Here is a 15,099-nt window from a genome sequence, read left to right as displayed (position 1 = left end):
TTGCTAAAGAATTGTTGGAAACTTGGTTGGAAGTTGGGCCGTTTGGGGAAAGAGTGGTGTGTGAAAGTGAGAGGGCTTTCTTGAAAATGAGGGATGGATTGAGTAAGAGCAAGACCATTGAAATCGAGTTGGGTTTGAGCTTACCGCAATTGTTTGGGCAAGAGACTGCTAATCGGGTGCTGGAAGCCCTACGAGAGGTTTTCTAAAACTATTTAGGTTTGATGGGGACTATTTTACGCATGAAAGCTTGTTCCATATAAGAGTTAAATAAACGAATGGTCTATGTGGTTGTGATTTAAATTTAAAGTTGTACGTTTTAAGTTATATAAATATGGTTTTATCTTGTAATACGTTTGGATTAAGCTTAGATTCTAGCAGTAGCTACCGTTAACTGTTTAATGTTTCTATTAAGCTTTTAAATGATCAATATATATTACACTTTAACATATTAAACGTCTCCGGTTCAAGTGGGTGTATAAACTAAAATACAAGCCAAATGGAGAGATAGAAAGATACAAAGCAAGGTTGGTGGCAAGGGGTTTCACTCAAATGGAAGGAATTGACTTACATGACACTTTTGCCCCTGTGGCAAAAATTGTCACCGTTCGTACTCTCTTGGCAGTTGCAGTAAAGAATAACTGGATAATTCATCAGTTAGATGTCAATAATGCATTTTTGCATGGTGATTTGGACGGAGAAATTTGCATGAAGATCCCACAAGGTTTTGACAAAGGGAAAGAAACTAAAGTTTGCAAGCTAAAGAAATCCCTTTATGGGCTGAAACATGCATCCAAGAATTGGTATCAAAAGTTTAAATCTGCTTTGCACGAGTTTGGCTTTGAACAATCTAAACCCGATCACTCACTTTTTATATTCAAAGCAGCAGATACCTTCGTAGCAGCTCTACTTCATGTAGATGATGTTATCATAGTGGGTAACAATTCAAAGAAAATTAATGAAACAAAAAGTTTTCTTGATAAAAGGTTTAGTATCAAAGACCTTGGTGTTATGAAATATTTTTTAGGAATTGAAGTTGCATGGACAAAAGATGGTCTTGTCCTCAATCAAAGAAGGTATGTGATGGACATCTTAGAAGATAGTGGTATGTTGGGTTGTAAACCAAGAGCTTTTCCTATGTGACAGAAAACCAAACTAGGTAGGGATGATGAGGAAGTGCGTGTGGATGCTGAAAAGTATAGACGATTAGTCGGCTGACTTCTCTATTTACAAGCCACTAGACCCGACATTACTTATTCTATCAACGTTCTTAGTCAGTTTGTTGCTGATCCTCGACAAAATCATATGGATGCAGCTATAAGAGGAGTTCTCAGATACTTGAAGTCCACTTCGGGTCAAGGTATCTTAATTCTAAACAGTGGTGGGGGTGAATCTCATTGGCTATATCGATTCAGATTGGCTTGGCTGTAAAGATACAAGACGATCATGAATCTGATATGTTTTGCTTCTAGGGGGTGCTCCTATTTCCTGGAAATCAAAAAGGCAATCCATTGTATTCAGGTCTTCCGCTGAAGCTGAATATCGGGCTATGGCATCAACAGTCAGTGAAGTTTTATGGGTTCGATGGCTGTTGAAATATTTGGATATTTCTCAGACCGGCTAGACACAATTATTTTGTGGTAATATAGCTGTTAAACACATAGCAAATAATCTGGTTTTTCATGAACGCACGAAGCATGTCGAAATGGATTGCTACTTCGTTAGAGAACGTGTGGAGTCAAAGGATATTGAGCCGTTACATATTGATACTAAGGAACAAATTGCTGACTTGTTCACGAAAGCTCTTGGTGCTAGACAGTTGCGATTTCTACTCGACAAGTTGGGCATTTGTGATCTCTATGCTCCAACTTGCGGAGGAGTATAGAAAAGATAATAATTTATGATATTTTCCTTATTTATTCTTTTGTATTTGTATTTATACCTTTTCGATATTTTCGTTTATGATGAGAAACCAAGAATAAACTTACCAAATTGTTCAAGTGTTTGGCTAAAGTATTTAATTAGTTAACTATACTAATGCCAGTTGGAATTATGATTGATTTGGAAAAACAATAAACTTTATATAAGAGAAAAGATATCGATTTAGAAAACGTAACCCCCTTTAAGTTTCAGATTCTAGGCTTACACAAAGCTCAATTTAATAAATTAAATAGATATCACATAGACATGGTGTTGAAAATTCAACTAATTTAAGTGGTAGTAAAATACAGGTCTTTGACATTAGATATTTTACAATTCAATGACCCTATTTAATAGTGTGAATTAACCTACTCAACGCCACCCAACCTGCTTACTAGGTTTTGTCATTAACCGAACAAGTTGTAAAGCAAGGATTACTAGCACATGCAAATAGTCTAAATAAATTAACACATCAAATTGTTTATACAACGTTGTCAATGTCAAAAACAAATCCAAACATGAATAAAACAGAGATAAGTATTAAATCTTACGAACCGCATGCCTGGAGAAAGCCACGGATGAATCTAGCCTTGCATCTTGTTGAATTTTGATGTTGATCGTTGTTGTAACCATGAATGAGCAAATTCGGTATCGATTTGGTACCGCCGATATCGAATTGGTACCAAAGTTTTGAGTTTCAGGATCGATACGGTACCGTTATTTCCTGAATTTTACCTTTAATATCGATACCGTACCGGTACCGAACCGAATATTTTGGTAGCGGTACCGCTATCAAGAATTTGTGATTTTCGGGATCGATATTTTCGGTATTGGTGTGTCAATATAATGTAAAAACAACTTAATGTAACTGTACTCCAACAAATACTTAAATTAAAAATGTAATATTAACAGTTAGTCATAACCAAACAACCACTCATTAGTGGTCGATCAATTTAACAGCTACTTTTTATTCTATATTGCCGTTTTTGACCGGCTTGGGGATTTTTGAACTTATTTAGAATATACATGCCAAAGGTTAAACAACCATATAGGAATGTGCTTCAAGGTGTAATCAACTGTATAGAATGACATGTGAATTTGATTATGAAATTGTATTCTCAACCAATTCTCTATTATCATCTCTATAATTACACTAAAAATCGATATATTTTTCTCTACTTTTTAATTAAATAATATTTTTTTTATACTTTAATTATTTCAGTTTTCTCTCTCTAACCACTTAAAACCACAACTTATAATTTACAAATTCACCCCATAAAATTTAGAGAATCTTACTTGAATGCTCTAAAACAGTACCTCCACTTCCCTACCCCTTACCCACCAAGGCCATCTTCTGTCGGTAATAATTGATTTTGAAATTTAGCCTCAATAAATAAAGCCACCCCATGCGGAATAAAGTGCTACAACTATGGCTGCCATCAGAGATGTTCAAAACGGTCTGGGACTAGGAACCGGAACCGGTTCCTAACCGGTTCCTATATTCAAAACTCCCTTATAAACCGGTTCAAGGCTCGAACCGGTTAGGGAACCGAACCGGTTCTCCCACCCTCGGACCCCTAACCTATGGAACCGGTTCTTACCGGTTCCTAAACCGGTTCATGTACCCTAACCGGTCAAAAAATGGCTATTTTTGACCCCAACGGTCAAAAACGGCCAAAAAAAACGGTTAGGAACCGGTTCCGGTTCGGTTCCGGTTCCTACCCGCCCCCACTCAGAAATGCAAGAACCGGTCACGGATCATCGGGTTGAATCAGATAGGGTCCGGTTCCTACAAAAAACGGGTAGGAACCGGTTCGGGTCCGGTTCGGTTCCACCGGTTCCGGTTCCAGAACCGGTTTATTTGATCATCTCTAGCTGCCATTGCCCTCCACTTCCCTACCCCTTACCCACTAAGGCCAAGACCTCGCTTCTCATGCAGTTCTTCCTCATCACCGCCACCACAACTTCATAGCCATTCGGTTTTTAAGGACTTCCCTTACGTCTCCACGTCACACAAACAACTTATGGTAGATTTGGTATCCACAGTCGAATGCCGCCTTGGTTCTTTCCTTAATCCGTGTCGTCTGCCGTCATACGTACAGTCTTACCAAAATAAAACTGGAACTGCTCATGCTGCTCTTCATCTACGATCCGGCATCGACTCTTCTCCGGTACTTTCATTAACATTTTTTTAATAACTTTTAACATTTATCAATAAAAGTGGCCATTATATATAGGATCCATAATCTAATGAAGGACTTGTTTATGAACCAATGGAAATAAGCAGGAAGAGTGAAAAATGAACCATAACTCGCCTACATTGGTGACTTAATCCTCGGGTTGGTTGCCATGTATATTTAAAAAATAATAATAATAAAATGAAAAAAGCATTTTTTTTTCAACCTCTAACAAGCCGGTTGGCCGAGCAACTTAGGTTGCAACATTCCGCCATGCCACATCTTACAATATAGGTGGTTCATAATTTTTTTTTCTTTTCCTTGTAACTAATTTCACCTCTAATTTGATTTTTTTAAATAATTTATACTATTTATTTTCTTTAAATGATCTAAACACATAGTTTAGTTGAGTTTCTTTATCACTACTAGAAAACAATGCATTTGTGACTGCATTTTCGGTTGCAAAACGGTTGCAATTGCCCTGTTGCGAACGCTTTGCAACCGAAAAAGTTGCCGGAAAAATACAGGTCGCAATAGCCCTGTTGCAACCGTTTTGCAACCGCCTTTAGATTGCAACCAAGATTCCGTCGCAAATATTGCAACCGCTGCTGCAGTCCCAAATGCTCCGACTGCCGCTGCAGTCGCAAATATTCCGACCGCCGCTGCAGTCGCAAATGCTCCGACCGCTGCTGCAGTCGCAAATGCTCCGACGGCTGTTGCAGTAGTATATTTTGCGACCACTGGCTGGTTTGACAGAGATGCAATGCATTTGTTATGTCACAACCTCGTCGACTTTTTGCATAAAAATATTAAAGACCTGTTTATAGATAAATACAAATATTTATAAAATCATATAAATGTAGATGCAAACACAAATCAAACCAAAACGTCTACAAAAAATGTTCAATATTAACATAAAAAAAATAGATATCGCATGTGGATCCTCGGGTTTGACCAGGTCAATGACTGCAAAAGCACCATCAACCTTCCCATTAACTGCTATTACACGCGTCTGTGCCAGTTTTCATCATCCGAAAAATAACCCATAGTCCCTAATGAAGCAGCTAGTCCCTAAGAAAGCCATTTAAATGAATTTAAAAAAATCTCAAAAATCATAAAGTTGAAATAATAAACCACTTTAACCTTCATAAAAAGAGTTGTCAATTTGTTTTTGTTAGCAATAGGGTGCAAGCAAGCCTCAAATAAATCGCGTTTAGTTATTGAGCTCGAATTGAAAAAATGACTCACGAGCCGAGCTAGAGCCTAGCCGGCCTCATTTAGCATGAACACAAACAAATATTATGCACTTGATAATGGTAATAGCAGTAACATAAGGAAATACCTGACCAACAACGGCTTCTGCTTAATCACCTTCACCTTCATCTCCTTTAACTAAACCGTGCCACTCTACCAATTTCAAACTCAAATCAAATTTTAAACCAATTAAATCAAGAATAATCCAAATTTAACAATATCAAATCAAGAATACACACACGCATATGACAGAATCTGAAAACAGATGATCAATAGAACAAACCTGCTTGTTCTATATAATTTAAACAAAAGTCAAACAACGATCCAAGTGCTAACGTTCTTGCACTATCTCTACTAATTAAGTGAGACAAACAAGGTGTAATACTTTACAGCATTGGCTTACAAACTTATGGGTCAGTGGACGATTGGGTTTTTACTTGCATTATCAGTTTTTTAACTAAGTTACGTTTGCAAGTAGTTTTAAGCAGGAACGACACAATAAAAAATCAATGGTATATTTCAATTTTCCAATGATAATTTGATAAAGCACAGCACAAAATACATGGCGCCCATTCACAGCAATAGAGAAACACAAAACTTGATAGATCAATCACTTGCTGCCAAAAAATTTTCAAAAGAGATGTCAGTTTCTAATGTTTAATCCCAAGAGGCAAAATAACATGTTTTCTAATAAAGGTTAACTTCATGTCAAATTGCAAGAAGAATGTAAACTTACAAAGCTCACATAAAACACAGACAAGGTTATTCACATCTTCATTAGCAGCCATGAGTGACTGTAGCAAGCAAGAAAGTCCCAACTAAAGTGAATGAACATTAGTGTTATAAAACTTGGCTAATAGATTAAATAACCCGGCAGCCACAGACCACATGAATTAAAGTGAATGAACATTAGTGTTATAAAACTTAATAAACAATAGAATCTAGCACCACTTCCAAAAAAGTCCTAACATAAATCAATTAAATGATTCATTTAAAAAACAAAGACTGCAAACAACAATTGTCAAAACAAAAAGCATAAGTAAAATGTTTCAGACATCCAAGGAAGGAATAAGCAGCATAAACTCACAAGCCTGGTGAAGGCGAAAGTTCCTAGTCGGCCACTGCGAATGTCTCTGAGAAACAAGCCTTTGGATTATCATCATCAACAAATATTAATTATTAATTAATCAAACCATTAGAAAATAATATTCAAAATAATAAAATAAAACAAGCCTTGGACATCCAAGGAAGGTTAAACAGCAGAATCTCTAAAGCCCGGCGAAAGGCGAAAGATCTTAGGCGGCCACTGCGAATGTTTCTGAGAAACAAGCCTTTCATGTTATCATCACCGGCCAACAACAAAAAAACATTTGCTCTCAGACAAAGGCCAGGGTTTTCCACATGAGAAGCTTGATGGGTTATTGACCTTCAACTGGATTTCAGCAAAAAGTTAAGAATCCAGTTTGCGATGGATTCAAGACTTTTAAGCTAAATCCAATTAGCTCATAGCACATTCGCTTCTCTTCGGTGTGGTTAAAGCAAAATCAATCTTCATTGAGCAAAAGTTGAAAATAATAATAAAGCAATTAAATGAAAACGAAGAAAGATTAAAACGACTAAATAAGTTCTGTATAATACCCTCGTTTACAAGAGCTATCCCTACTAAAATAAGCATATTTGCAAGCACAGATTTTTACTCACCAACCTTTGCAGCAGCATGAACGGCTGACACCACGTCGCCAGCCAAAAGGTCAATCCCTGCTACCTTTATCCACCTGTAATTGAAAGAAGTCGACAACTTACGAGCATAAATGTAATGTTAATGTTAACAAAAGATAGCATAAATTACTTACTTCCCACAACGAAATCGCCGATATTCTAATATTAATCCACTCTAAACACATCTTAGCTCAGAATTTTTTTGGGTTAACATGTATATTGGCTATTTCATTAAACTCAAAAACGATTACAATAAACTCAGATTTAGTCTTTAAAAAGCCGATATTCTAATAGAAATCGCCGATGCGAAATGTTAGTATGGGTGATCTGAACCATTTGGTTTTGTATATTTAAATAAAATTTTAGTAACACAAATTATACCTGTCAAATTCATAAGAGATGACTCAGAAGCTTGATGTTGGGTGTCCATTCACGTTCTTCTACCAAATTCATAAGTGTTGTCTGTTATATAACAGTAACTTCAGCATGTGGATGGCTAACTTCAAATTCCCTAATACAATATATATATATTGAAGAGAGTCAATAATAATATAATCATGAAACGTTTCTGATAACAATGGATTTAATCAAGATTAAGAGCATAAGAGGCTACTTGTTTCTGCTTAAAGAATGTGACTATAGGAATCTATAACTCTATAAGCTAACTCATTCATACATGAGCCAAATAATTCCTTTGTGCAAAATAATAGCGAAAGAATCTATGAGCTCTTATCTAGCTAAACATAATTAATCCAAATCAAGCATGATTATAAGCTATGCCTAATTCAAGCTAAAAAACTCAACATGAGACAACTAATTCAAGCTCAATTGATAAACAAACTAGCATCTAACTAACATTAATATTTCATTTAAACAAAATTGCCTATGTATACACACCGCAAAACGCTCAAACAACCGCATATTGTACTCGTAATAACTTCAGCTGTCCCATGGACCGGACCTAACCTTATTTGATTCAATAGTACAATTTCACAGCTAAAACCTAACTTAACCGATAAATCTAGCAAAACCTAATTAACCGATGAATCTAGCAAAACCTAATTAATCGATGAATTTAACCGATAAATCTGGCAAAACCTAATTACCCGATGAATCTAGCAAAACCTAATTAACCGAGGAGTGATGAGAAAACGAATTAACCGATGGAGCAGTGGAGATGATCGTCGGTGCGATGAAGCAGTGGCGGAGTGATCGTCGGCTACATTCCCATTCTGCGATGAAGCAGAACTGATAATATAATATAAGTTATAACCATCAGTTTAAACCTGATAGTTATATGTTGTAAATAGTATATACATAATATAATTATACTCCAATTTTTATAACATTCATTTACTGTGGGCCAGTGTGGGGTACTGGTTGCATTCCCATTTTCCAAGCCATGGCACCCTTGCTCGATTCCCATTGGAAGCATCTCATTTTTATTTTTTTTTACCTTTCCTAGGCCCATAAAAATGTCACCAAAAGAACCAGTTTGGACTCAACCTAAACTGCTGGTTTTTATACCAGTTTATCAAAGTTACTAAAACGACTTATAACCCGACCCGACCCGATATGAAAAAAACAAGCAAAAACCTAAAATTATCAACAGTTTACAAGATTCTTGTAACCGAAGGAGGCGGTGAATCGGAGAAACTTGAGAGTTCGTCAATCTACACATCAAACAAACATATGACTCATGTTGTTTATTTGGTTATAAATTATGAACAGTTTACACTTTAGTAAGTTGAACCTAAAATCCAGTTTGAGCATAAAGTTTATAACTTTGTGAAGGGTTTAGTAGTAAAAATAATAATAATATATCCAGATTTTGTTTGGACATTTTCAGCATTTAAGTAATTGATGATTTAACCATGAAAAGGCAGAAATTGAATTATAATAATAATAATAATAAAAAGCAAAAAGCAACCTGTTTATGAAGATTTAAAGAATCGACTGAAATGGATTGAAAGTGGTGAGGAGAAGGGTTGGGCCGCGCCTCCATTTCGCTTGTGAATTTATATTACTGCAAACAGTGGCGGAGTGATTCGTTTCGGTTCGGTTTTTCTATGTTTTTAGGAAAATATACTGCAAATAGTTCATTCCTGCAGGCCAGCTTTTAAACTATCTTTTGCTGCTCATATTTCCATCTATATACATATATAAATAACTGAATTGTGAGATTTAATATTGCCATCAGAAGCTGGAAGTTCTAAAAAGAAAGAACGATTCACTTTAAAGACATTGTAAACATCTTTTTCTTCATAAGCACACATCTTTTGTAAGAGCTGGAAGTTCTGTGCAGCTGCAGCTTCTGGTATGCGCAAATCTTTGCAGGGGCATTTTGGTCATGTGCGGGAGAATTTGGGCCCCCGAACAACAACAGCTTCTGGTAATATCAGCAAAATACTTATGCATTGATTTCAAGATTCATGAAATCCCAAGACCGAGTAGTGTGCAAGTATCGGTTGCAAAATCTCCGACCGCTTAGCCACCGGTTGCAAAAACTCCGACCCGCCGGTTGCAAAAACACCGACCGCCTAGCCATCGGTTGCAAAAACTCCGACCGCCTAGCCACCGGTTGCAAAAACTCCGACCGTCTAGCCATCGGTGGCAAAAAAAACTCCGACCGCTTAGTCATCGGCTGCAAAAACTCCGACCGCCAGCCATCGCGGTCACAAAAACTCCGACCGCTTAGTCATTTGTTGCAAAAATTAAATTTCGCTAGCAAATATGCTAAATCGGTTGCTAAATTTGCTACCGTTTTTTCGGTAACAAATACGGTAGCAAATTTTGATAGCAATTGCCTAATTTTCTAGCAGTAAATGCGAACATCTATATATAAACTTTTTTAAAACATTGCTGTTTTTAAGAAACCTATTTTTGTAATATAAAAGAAAGACAGAAAACCGTTTGCTTATCTTATTCGCCACGAGCCACCATACTATTGGTTTGACAAAATACTTTTATAGAACTTTACTTATTCTTAATAATGTATCTTTTTTATAAATAAAATTGATATTTTGAATATTATAATAATAATCATAAACCATGTCTATTAAAAAAATGTTGGATTGGGTATTTCGGTTGAAAAAGTTTTTATATTCATTTGAGCCTAGGTAATATATAGGGCACTGTGTCCAAATTAATGCTTCGATTATTACTATACAGAGATTAATTTGTATGCTTAAAGTACTTTTGATATATGAGTTTTGTTTAATCGTTTGCTTGAAATTAAGTATTCACACTTTTGCTGGAATTTTCCGTGCTTTCAAGCTTGATTTTGTGCTTGGAAGTTGGCTACACTGCAAATTACCTTCAGGGGACGCGTTAACATTACAAGCATGTCGGCCTATCTAAACTCATCAACTGATGCACCCAACCTTTTGGTGGAATTGATTCAAAACACCCCGACATCCATGATTCTGATTCTTGATTTGCCCCCAAGAAAGGACATCATGTCGCACCCGGAGTATCTCCAAACATTTTATGAGGACACTCAACTAGACAGGCATAGACAACACTTTCATAAGCTAGCGGGTGTAGCACCTTATGTATCATCGTCTCTTTACATTCGTTCATTTTTCTCTCCCACCGCTGACTTGGCGTGCATTGAAACAAAACTACTTGATGAAAATGGTTAGAACGGATGTTAATTAGCCCGATTGCTAAAGAATTGTTGGAAACTTGGTTGGACTTTGGGCCCTTTGGGGAAAGAGTAGTGTGTGAAAGTGAGAGGATTTTCTTGAAAATGAGGGATGGATGAGTAAAAACAAGACCATTGAAATCGAGTTGGGTTTGAGCTTACCGAAGTTGTTTGGGCAAGAGACTGCTAATCGGGTACTTGAAGCCTTACGAGAGGTTTTCTAAAACTATTTAGGTTTGATGGGGACTATTTTATGCGTGGAAGCTTGCTCCATATAAGAGTTAAATAAACGAATGGTCTACGTGGTTGTGATTTAAGTTTAAAGTTGTATGATTTAAGTTATATAAATATGGTTTTTATCTTGTAATAAGTTTGGATTAAGTTTAGATTCTAGCATTAGCTAACGTTAACTTTAATGTTTCTATTAAGCTTTTAAATGATCAACATATATTACACTTTAACAAATTAAACGTCTCCGGTTCACTCACCAGCAAATCAACATATATACCCGTCCCCACACACAAATCTGGAGGCCCGACTGCCAACGTATTACGTTTATCATACACCCAGAACCAAGGATTTCTCAACGGAAAACTTAACCATAAATTGGCTATTAATCGGGAAATATGCGCATTGGCTAGGGGTTCACTCTCAATGCTCATTGCTGGTTACTTTTGAGTTCTGATTTATGGGTTTGGCCATGGGCCTAGAGGACATTACTACAACTCATGCTTATAGAGCTCTTTAATTTCTCACTCATTGAAGAAACACTAAGTGACCCGGGGCAGATTACGGATAATCTGGGGTTAAGTAATGTTTCCCACGAGTATGAGGTCTAGCAGAGAAGGTTGTTCTTCAGGTGACCTGCAAAACAGACACCGTAAGCTCGTCACTGAGAGGGGGGATTCCTCCTTGTGACCACCCTCCGGCGTGAGAATCAGACTAGATTGCTCTGAATATAAGTGTATATTAAGAGATTGCTAGATAAGATAATGAGATATCAGATGAATGTCCGTTAACCATTCCAAGGTGTTGGAGTATTTATAGCCGAAGGTAGGTTTCCTAGAAGGTACAAGCCGGCTGAATAGTATTCCTGTTCCACCAACAGTGGACTACCGCACACGCCATACTGGTTGGTGGATAGGCTGACGGCCGACAGCTACAAGGTCGGCTGTACACTGTTCCTTTACTGCCGGCTACGCACTGTTCCACCAACTGTAGGCTGCGCACGTCCCATCGTAAGGGTTGGTGAGTAGGCAGCGGCTAATAGTGACAAACAGTACTAGAGGGTGCTCCTCCTCGTACTGTTGTCGGTGAGCTGTCACCCTGTGATTGGTTCATGGGCTGTTCTGGTCAAATCGTCTGTTCTGCCCATACCTTAGTAGGTATAGTACAAAAGATCTTCCAGAAGCATACGGACTAGCTCATTTAGGCGGGAGTATTCCCGCCTTGCTCATTCCTTCATGTGACTACTGAAGTAGCTAGTGCCTTGTGCGTGTAGCCTTGCTGTTAGTGCGGGTAGCCTTCCCTGATGGCTTGTATCCGCAACCTGCGGGAACAGGCGGGGTACTTCACCATTGGGAGGCTTTCCCTGCGGGTACAGCTGGCGTACTGCGCGTAAGGTTCTCTGAGCATGGTGGGTCCTGCGGGAGCAGTTGGTCGTTGCGCAGACGTCCCTGTTCAAGGTGAGTCTTGCGGGTCCAACTGGGCTCTGCTGGGACCTACCTCTTCAAGTCCCCCCAGTCCAATGTTCTTCTCATGAATTATTAATAAGTGAGGTGAACTTTTGACTTAGCAAGGGGTTTTGAAAAGGGTTTAGTTTTTAGGTTTTCCGTGGTGATTCTTCCCGCGGTTTTCCTGATGTCACGCAGAAATTCCCGACTTTTCTGCTTGATCTTAGGGTATGAAGCGGGTAGGTTTGTAACCTTCTCGCAAGTCAGGAGCGTTGAGTCCCACTTGTGTGGATTCTCCATAGGGTTTTGGTAGTTTTCAACATAGTGATCAATTATGCTAAAACCACCAATTCCATCTTGGAGTTTCAAACAATATAGTTCTCGACGTTCCCGTCATGCGGGGATGTTATTCCCGTTTCCGCAAGCATGGCCCAGAAGATCCTTCTTGGTTTGAATTCCCTGCAGAGTGCTAAGTATGTGAAGGGTTTTGCCTTGACACTGTACCCGCACTCGTCTTAACGGTTACTTTATTTCCAAGGTATTCCTGGTGTCAATTCCCTGCGGGTGCTAAGTATGTGAAGGGTTTTGCCTTGACACTGTACCCGCACCCGTCTTATGGTTACTTGGTTCCCAAGGTAAGGGGTATTTTCCCGCCTACTTTTGAATCTTTTTTGAATTTTTTGAAATTCGCAGAGTTGGTGAAAGGATAAGAACAGTCCAAACCTCTGAAACGTCGTGCGACGGTTTCTTCTGACTGTGTCAGGACGTGCAGGAAGTTATGGTGACGTGACAGTACATGGTCATTCCAGACGCCTTTTCAGGCGCGTGGGCACGATTTTTCGGGCGCGTGGCCGCGAAATTAATGGTACGCGTCCTTTCAACATCTGTTGCCAGCTTGCTTTTTGCCACGTGTCATAGTTTCATTGCACCTTCGATTTCTCTCTCCTCCGCATTAATTTCATCGCATTAATTGCGATTAGTATATAAAGGGGGAGATGGTTCTTTGCAATTCACACTTTCACTTCTCTTCATCTTTAACGATTTCCGGCGAATACTCACCTTTTCAGTCGAGCATTCTCTTGAAATCGTTTTCTTCTTTCATCTGCAAGATGTCTTCTCACGATGTCGAAGCTACAGCCGATGACAAGAGTAACTGCTGGCGAGTGCCAGTGTGCTCTGGCCTGTCGATCTGTATCAGTACGTCGTCAGGAAGTTCATGCTCGAGTCTCTCGAGCCTGAGTTTCCTGAACCCCATCAGACGGTGTACGATGCCCCCAGAGGCAAGATCGGGGTATATGCTGCATTCTTTGTTTATGGGAATCTTAGGTTCCCATTGACAAAGTTTGTGTACCGTGTCCTGGAGAGGCACGGTGTGCACCTGACCGAGGTGCACCCCGATGGCGATTGCCAAGATTCGGCACTTCGAGTGGGTGTGCCGGATTCTGGGCATTGAGCCCTATGTTGACCGCCTGATGACCTTCTACTCTTAGGAGGTGCATCCAGGGGTGGTATACCCTGATAACCCGAATCAAGGGTTTGAAGATTTGCGCAACCGAGCGCAGTCTTCGTTCGTGGAAGAGGGAGTTCTTCTACCTCTCTGCTTGCGCCATCCCCCTTGCCATGAAATTTAAAAATGGGCAAGCTCTCCAAGCCTTCACGCCTCCAACTACCAGGAGGCGGAATGGTTCTCGAAGATATCCCGGGTCCAATCTCCGGTTTACCCGGTTTGCGGAGTCCGGGATGGTGATGCTCGGGATGAGCCGGGTGTGGAAGGATGCGGATGCGCGAAAGATTCCGATCGTCCTCGAATACGGTTCGAACTCTGTTCCTTATGGTATGCTCTGTTTCTTTTGGTTGATTTAGAATCTCTTCTAACTTTTTTCCTGTTTATTTCAGAGGGGAACGACTTGCAGTCGCTCCTAGCATCCGCGGGAGGCTGACAGTCCCGCTCGGATGGGTTCTCGCGCTCTAGACGAGAACGAGTTGCCCATCCTAGAACAAACGGCGGATCGGTTCGTGGAGGTCTACCCGCTAGGCCACGAGATCCTGAGCGCCAGGCGGCCAGTAAGGCGCTATTCGACCCTCGACCCCTCAATGTTGAAACCTCTGCTGGAATTCCTCTAATCTTATGTTCTGATGAGGAATCCGCAGATGGTCCTCCGTTGGTGCGGAAGAAGAAGGCTGCCGGCGGGAAGGGGAAGGAGAAGGTGGCCTCCACTGCCGATCCGGTGCCTCGGTCTGACTCCGAGGCCGAGAGCGAAGAGGTGGCGGGGAACCCTGGTGGTGAGAAGACCACCGCTCCGGAGGCTGTGACGACTGTCACCTCCGGAGAGCCCCGGATGACGACGGTGAGCGGCGCAAAGAGGCCGGCTCCATCGGGTTCATCCCCGCCTGTCCGTACTTTCAGGCTCAAGAAAACCCGTGAGTACAAACTTTATTTTTAACTTCATAGTTTTCCCTATAATACTTTTCTTTGTGCAGGCGTGGATGTTGACGCATTCCAGGGTGGAGCAGGGAAGAGTACCCCGCCCATGACGGTAGGCTTGGTCAGCCTACCTGAGGCGACGACCCAGGCGGCCGCGCCTGCTTCCGCTGGTTCAGTTGCTCAATCCATTGAGCCAACTGTTCCAGCTGTAACGACATCACCGCCGGCTGTCAGTGCCATTTTTTACATCATCTTTCACTGAGCCGGCGGTTACTTTTGCTGCGGACT

General features: G+C 40.0%; 2 non-coding genes and 1 pseudogene across 2 annotated transcripts; 1 reads left to right on the top strand and 2 right to left on the bottom strand.

Annotated features, from left to right (window-relative positions):
- Positions 1–549: 549 nt before the first annotated feature.
- LOC143605585 (red chlorophyll catabolite reductase, chloroplastic-like) lies at positions 550–10,937 on the top strand (annotated as a pseudogene).
- On the bottom strand, positions 6,394–6,516 carry LOC143605586 (small nucleolar RNA SNORD14). Its single transcript, XR_013148569.1, has one exon. It is a non-coding gene; the product is annotated as a small nucleolar RNA SNORD14 (small nucleolar RNA).
- On the bottom strand, positions 6,579–6,702 carry LOC143605587 (small nucleolar RNA SNORD14). The gene has a single exon (XR_013148570.1). It is a non-coding gene; the product is annotated as a small nucleolar RNA SNORD14 (small nucleolar RNA).
- Positions 10,938–15,099: the final 4,162 nt, after the last annotated feature.

The sequence above is a fragment of the Bidens hawaiensis genome, unplaced genomic scaffold, assembly GCF_021521415.1.
Source record: "Bidens hawaiensis isolate Kalapana, Puna unplaced genomic scaffold, B.hawaiensis_p1.1 tig00070185_1, whole genome shotgun sequence".
In the NCBI taxonomy this organism is placed as follows: Eukaryota; Viridiplantae; Streptophyta; class Magnoliopsida; order Asterales; family Asteraceae; genus Bidens; species Bidens hawaiensis.
This window is presented reverse-complemented; position numbering and strand designations above follow the sequence as displayed.